Genomic DNA, 6,689 nt, shown 5'->3' on the forward strand with positions numbered 1-6,689 from the left:
ATCTCAGCTGGGGTGCTCCTCATATGTCTGATTGTCTCTTAATATAAATAGTTTGTATTTAAAAAAAACAAATGGCACCACTCCTCAAGCAAACCCTACAATGAAATTAACAGAATTTGCAAATAATCTCACTTGGTCTGACCTGGTTTAGATTCACAATGTTAGCAGCTGTTGGCCTAATGTCCTTATGTCACCAGCTAGGCTTCTGCGCCTGTGTCTAACTCACACACTGGGCCTCACTGGGATCTCACCACAGGGTAAATCAGGAGCAATTCCACATAAATCAACAGCGTTGCCTATGCCACTATAAGTGAAATCATGTTTGGCTCCATTGATTGCTTCATTTTTGCTTTGGGTAATGCAGGCATTCCTCCCTTACCTCTTTGTACCATAGGGATAGTATTAATGAAGTGATGCATGTCAAAAAAAACACCCCCCCCAAAATAGAAGGGACATTGCTAATTGCAGTGTCCCTAGCAATGGAGAAGAGACGGGGCTTGAGAGTAGTTAGCACAAGGGGAGTCTGCTGGACATACACAGACCCAGTAGCACCCAGGACCACAGCCAGCACAGATCCTGCCTAAATCCTGGCCCAGATGAGCTGTGCACAGAATGGATTGCTGACTACACTAGACAATTTAAGCCTCATTTTTACAGCACCTAATGCCAAATTGTTTAAAGAACAGCAGGAAATACTCTCTTGATTTGAAAGGCCACATTATGGCAGAGCTGTGCTGGGAAAGGAGAGGTCACAGGGATGCCTTCCCCGCTGTGCCTTGGAGCACATATGCCAAAGGCAACCATAATTTGGATATCAAAGGTGGGGAAAGGTCAACCAGTACTGGCAGCACCACTCCACAGCCCAGAGGAGTGTGAGAGGTGGCGAGGGCTCCTCCATCAGTTTGCAGTTCCAGGGCAGCGTCCAAGTGACACCTACAGAATAGGTATATCAAATGCTGCAGGTAAGCATGCTCCCTCATCACAGGAAGCTTCATGGGCTTGATTCTGTTTTTGCTCAAGAATTAGCCAAGACATAAGACTGCCACCTTGGAATGATGCCCCCTGTATCTAGACTCTCTCTGGTATTTCTAATGCCTCTGTCACCTTGGTAGCTAAGTGCCGATATTGCCAACCTCAAGCATTCAAGAATCATGAGATAGGCCCCCCTCTCTCCCCAAATCATGAGGTTATCTTAAAAATTAGATTTTGGGGCATCCTTTTCTTTGGTTTCTGAACCTCTAGGTCATATTTGCTTCATGTGTTCAAACATTTCTTGGTAGCCAGGAGGGCCAGAAACTTACCTTTTTACAAGTAAAAGCGGAGATTCTTGTGCAACGTCTTCCATTCCTCAGCTGGGGTTTTAAGAAAAACACCAACTATCACAGGACTCAGAGTTGGCAATGCTGCAACCCCTTATCCTGGAGCTTCCCTCCCATCAATCCCATCCAATAGCTATTTTTTAAAATAGCCACTTGATCACCAAAGTGGTTCTGGAAAACAGCCATTTTTGCAGTGGTGTGAACATGCGTGGTGGAAGGCTGTTTGACACTGAAACACCGTCTCTGGGCCCAGTGCTGCTTCCAGTCAACGGCCACCAGGTGCTAACAACTTTTGGTCACTCCTGATCTGGGCTGAGCTATGGTGGTTGTTTCCTAACAAGATGCTGTGGCAGTGGCACATGTAATTCGGGTCATTATTCATTAAGTCCAACACAACACCCTAGTAACTGAGTATCTGCATTTAGGTTCTTGAAGGATGTGGTATTTGTAGTCAGGTTCCCGGATATCCAGCGGTTGCCATACATAGCAACTTCACTTCTCCACCAGTGCTACCTCCTATGCCTAGGTTCCCACTACCAGCTCCTCCCCGCTGCCACCAGACATTTTCTGAGTGTGAACCTGTCTCTCCTTCCCCACCCCCACCAGGCCCAATGACTCCTCAGTGTCGTGGTTGTATTCCTTCATGCCCCTCCTATCAGTTCCAAGCCTCATACGCACAAAGGAAAGGGCTTCCCCCCTCCCATCTGTCCCAGTCACCATTTCTCCCATTAATCTACATCCTTGTCCTCCTGTTTCCTCTCTGGTAGCCGCTCTCCTGTCCCTCCCATTTTTTCCTTTCCTTTCCTGGCTACTCTCACCACCACCTCCACTTTGGGGAAAAGCAGTTCACATCTCTCCCTCCCCACTGTTTTTTCAGGGGAAGGAAATGGTGATCCTCAGCCCAGGAGAATGAGCCCATCAATCTCCTTCGATCAGCTCTTCCAAACGGACAGCTACAGGTAAAGGAGTAGGGGAGAAGTTAGTCAGCCAAAAGAAACCTTTTTTTGTGGAGGGGAGACCCTTATTGCTCCTTTCCTGCTCCCTTTATTTATGTTTTTCCTTGGCTGTGTTAAGTCTAATTTAGGCCCAGATCCTTTTTTGTATCTCTTGAGTAGACTGTGTGTCTATGCAGAGTCCCATTGAAGACAGGGGGACAGGAACAGGGGTAGACCATAGCGGGGATGGAGTCTTCAATGGTAAGTTCCTTGGAGCCGGGATCATCACCTTGTCTACTAGTAGTGACCTGGGCACTTATGAAGCTTTACAAGTAATAGCAGCTCTGCCCTGGATCTGTCTGAATGACTTCAATATCCTATGAAATGAGTCAAGCAGTCCAGTGGTTGTTGGAGGTGGTTGTTTTGGGTTTGTTTGGTTTTTGGTACAGAAAACTTAATTTTGTACCTGTACCGTTACCTTTCATTTAATAGTTATACAAAACAATATTTGTAATTCTCTTATATTCTTGTAGCAACATAACTTTCAGTGTTTCTAAAATCATGTAGGTTTGCAGAAAAAAAAGTGACAGAACGTCATGTTATTTATGGTAAAAACACTAGCAATCTTAAGGATCACGTTTTATGTAGTTCAGTCTAGCAAAGAGTCAGGTTACTATCTTTGATATCACAAAATCCACTCTTAACAAGGAAGTCAATGATGCTTTTCACAAATGACATTTCTGTTCTGTGGAACTGGCATTTACATTTCCTTTCATCACCAATGGTTGCTGGATCAAGACCGTAACGTATTATTTGTTTAGTGTCAACCCTAAGTTCTGTACAGCACCAAACAAAGTAAGGCAGAGTCTTTGCCCCAAGACGATTACACTAGAAGATCCTGCGGAGCTCAACTCAACATAATAGTCCTTATTCTCACAAACAGTCCCCATGAGATTTTCTTACACATGAATGAGACTCCACAGAGTTGCAGCCTAGGTGATTACAGTAGCACTTTGAGGAATGCTTACACTGCAAAACAAAAACACAACCAATTCATAACACAACCGGAAAAAGAAAAAGCAGCACATTGCGGCAGCAAGTCTCAGAGCCTGGCTCTACTGACTCAGGCTCGAGCTATGGTGCTGAAAATTGCTATGTAGACTCAGACAGAATGTCTACATGGCTATTTGTAGCACTATAGCGTGATCCCCATGATCCCAAGTATGTAGACCTGGGCTTTTAGACTCTCTGCCACGGGTTTATTTTTGCATTGTAAACACATCCTTAGAGGCATCAACTTAGAACGGCCCCACGGTGACAGGCACTGTACACACACACACACACACACACACACACAATAAGAGACATTCTCTGCTCTGAAGAGCTTAAAATCTAAATAGGCAACAAAGCGTAGGGGAAAGGGTACATTATCATTCCCATTTAACAAATAGGAAACTGACCCAGATTAAGCAATTTGGCCAAGTTGCACAGGAAATCCATGGCACATCTGGGAATGGAATCCAGCTCTCTTGAGTCCCACTCCAGGGCCTCAACCCCCCTTCTCTGCATTATGACAAAGTCTTAATAAAAAGACAGTTTTACAAAAATAATTAAAAATAGAAAGGGCCTGATCTCTCCTAAGATGACAGTTACACTTCGTCTTTTGTTATTTGTACTGTAAATATACCTAGCATATTTTTGGGTGCCGTAAAAATAATAATCACTAAACAGTTTTGATACGCTATAATTTTCAGGGGAAATAACCAAGCGCAGGTATCTAAACTTTCTTTTAAAGGCATACTGATTTGTTAAAAAATAGATCAAACCTTTAAACTATTAACGTTATTGCAGCAGTAAATTCTGCTCTCAGTCACACTAAAGAATTACCCCAGTTTCTTCTCTCATAGCAATGTAAATTAGAGGTCACTCCCTGGAAGTCAATAGTGTTATACCAGTGTAAGACTAGTACAAGTGAGTGGCATTTTTAAATCCAGATTTCTGTTGGGGTGACGGGGAGCAGAATCTGCCTCTCTTGTTTACATCTTGATTTAATTTGATTTTTTTTTAATGTAAAAAAAAGATTCTAAAATTTAGACAACTTCCATCTTACTTACAGTGGTGACAACCAATAGCCATGCTGGTGATGTGGAAGGCAGTTTATCCTAGCTTTGTCATTCTTATCACATCCTTCCAGAGCATCTAATACTGCCTAGCAGAAGCTTGACCAGCTCCTTAGTCATGGCTGCCTCTCCAATCAGAGCTCACTGAACACAAATTTGTTGTGAGTAAGGATGTAAGAAGGGAAATGGAAGATGAGAGAATTATGAATAAATTATACATAATTGAACTGCCCTGCCATAGTTTTCTTAGAACTACAGTCTTCATGTTGTTGTTAGCCAGAGATTATGATGATCCTATAAAAAGCCTATTTTCTAGTTCAGTGGCTCAGAAAGACAGTTTTTCTCTCTACTGATTCCCCAGATAATTACAGCTGGCTGTCGAGCGGTTCATTACCATCAGCTGGCTGGTATTTAGCAACAGCTTCAGTGGCCCCTCCATAGTGTGTGATGCAGTTGGAGCGTGTTTCTTTGCACCTTTTGTCACAGGGTAGCCTGCCTTTATTCTAGGGTTCATATGCTTTTCTCAATGACCGATCCTGGGCTGTAAATTGGGTGAAGGGAAAAAACAACCCTAACTGAATTGATATTGGACCATCAATGCTAACTTACAGTTAGGATACTCTGATCAAGTTTGTTGTTGTTGACATTAGAACATCCATTTTTATGGCTTGTGTACTGTAGCCAAACTAGAAAAGCAACTAAACAACATCCAAGGACCCACTCTGCTCTTAACTATGCTACTGTTAGTAAGAAGTAACTCCACTGAAATTACATGGGTGTAAAAGCAGATGCTGCAACAACTACTTACTGTACCAAATGTGCTCATTTCACAGTTATCTTATCTTACCTCCCTCAACACCTGGCCATCTCTCCACCTTGTGTGGTCTAGGCCTCCTTCTCCAGCCACTACAAACAATAATTAATTACATTTGAGGAAGTAAGCAGAACAGTGACTGCAAGGGAAAGGCTAGTGTGTGACTGATTTAATAGTATTCTTCCTTCCCTACATTTTGTGGAGAAAATGACTTTTGTTACTATACTAGGAAAAGCTCCCTAGAAACCCTGCTGTGAACCTGTAATCAGTCTTTTGGTTTAGGATAATACCTAAAGGGGCACCTAAATTCTGTCATCAAACACACTGGGCCAAATTTTTGCTCTCAGTTACACTAGCATAAATCTAGAGCAACTCCACTGTCAGCAGATTGTCCAATGAGAATAGAATGAGAGGAGAATTCAGTGGCCTTTGTCCATTTGGACTTATGATATTGTTTGTTTTCACTGGGTGGAGAAGACAAACAGTGAAATCACCACCTTACTGTTTCCTCTAAATCAAGCACCGTTCAAGGCCATCTCTCTAGAGTAACAGCAATGTGCGCACACCACTCTATGACACAGAACTTTTTTCTCCTCTCATAATGCATAGGTCTCTGTAAAGCTATTTCAAACCAATGTATGGGCCAAAAGGCCCCATATCCTTATTGTGTTATAGTTAAAGTTTTCTTTCCTTTTATTTGTGCTATCTGGAGAGCCAGCTGAATTTCTGTTAGGCATTTAAACCACAGCCACTTATTCTGAGTAGCACATGCAAGACACAAAAGCCCATTGACAAAAGCCAACGTTCTTCAGCCATGGGACTGTTTAAATAAGTGTGATCATCAACAAACAATTGTCAGTGCAATTCTAAAAATGTCTTATTGGAACCAAGTGGCAAAATTCTCCATCCCACGACTGGGATTAATTTTACAGCAACCCATCACAAGGGCAGCGTGGCAGATCTGCAGAGCACACAGTGATTCTGAATCTTTAAAAACCACAGTTATAAAGGGGGAAGGATCCCCTCCACAGTAGTCAGAGAAACTGTCCTCGAACCCTGAGTAAGCAGGCAGAATATACTCACACTGCATATAGTCCAAACTTGTCCCCTTCCTGGAGTTTGACATCAGCTTAAAGCTTTTCCCCCGCATGTGGGAGTTCCTTGGGCCTCTTCAGATCTAGTTCTGTAGATCCCTTTGCTCCAGCTTGATCCTCCAGCACCTTTCAACTCCTCACAAGCTAGTAAGATCCTCCCACTATGCTGAATCAGCACTAATTACTCTGCCTCTAACACAAGGTCCTAACACCTGCACTAAGGGCTGGAACCTCACAGATGCAGAGAAGAGTGGCTTAGCAGAGGAGCCTGCCATTACCATGCAAGGTCCTAAAAACTGCCCCTTTGTGACCCTTGCTGTGGATGGGGAGTTTATGAAATATTTCCACGACTGGCCCCCGCATATCATCATACAAAGACCTGAACACCCAGCATCTCTAACTCAGTT

At 43.1% G+C, this 6,689-nt stretch overlaps 1 protein-coding gene across 1 annotated transcript in view; it reads right to left on the minus strand.

The window, feature by feature from the left end:
• MOB3B (MOB kinase activator 3B) overlaps positions 1-6,403 on the minus strand; it is a 145,518-nt gene extending 139,115 nt beyond the window's left edge. The window contains exon 1 of the mRNA XM_065549678.1: positions 6,272-6,403. The gene's annotated coding sequence lies outside the window, so the exon portion shown is untranslated. The remainder of the gene's footprint in view (positions 1-6,271) is intronic.
• Between the last annotated feature and the right edge of the window lie 286 nt (positions 6,404-6,689).

This window comes from Chrysemys picta, chromosome 6 (assembly GCF_011386835.1).
Source record: "Chrysemys picta bellii isolate R12L10 chromosome 6, ASM1138683v2, whole genome shotgun sequence".
NCBI classification, from domain to species: Eukaryota; Metazoa; Chordata; order Testudines; family Emydidae; genus Chrysemys; species Chrysemys picta.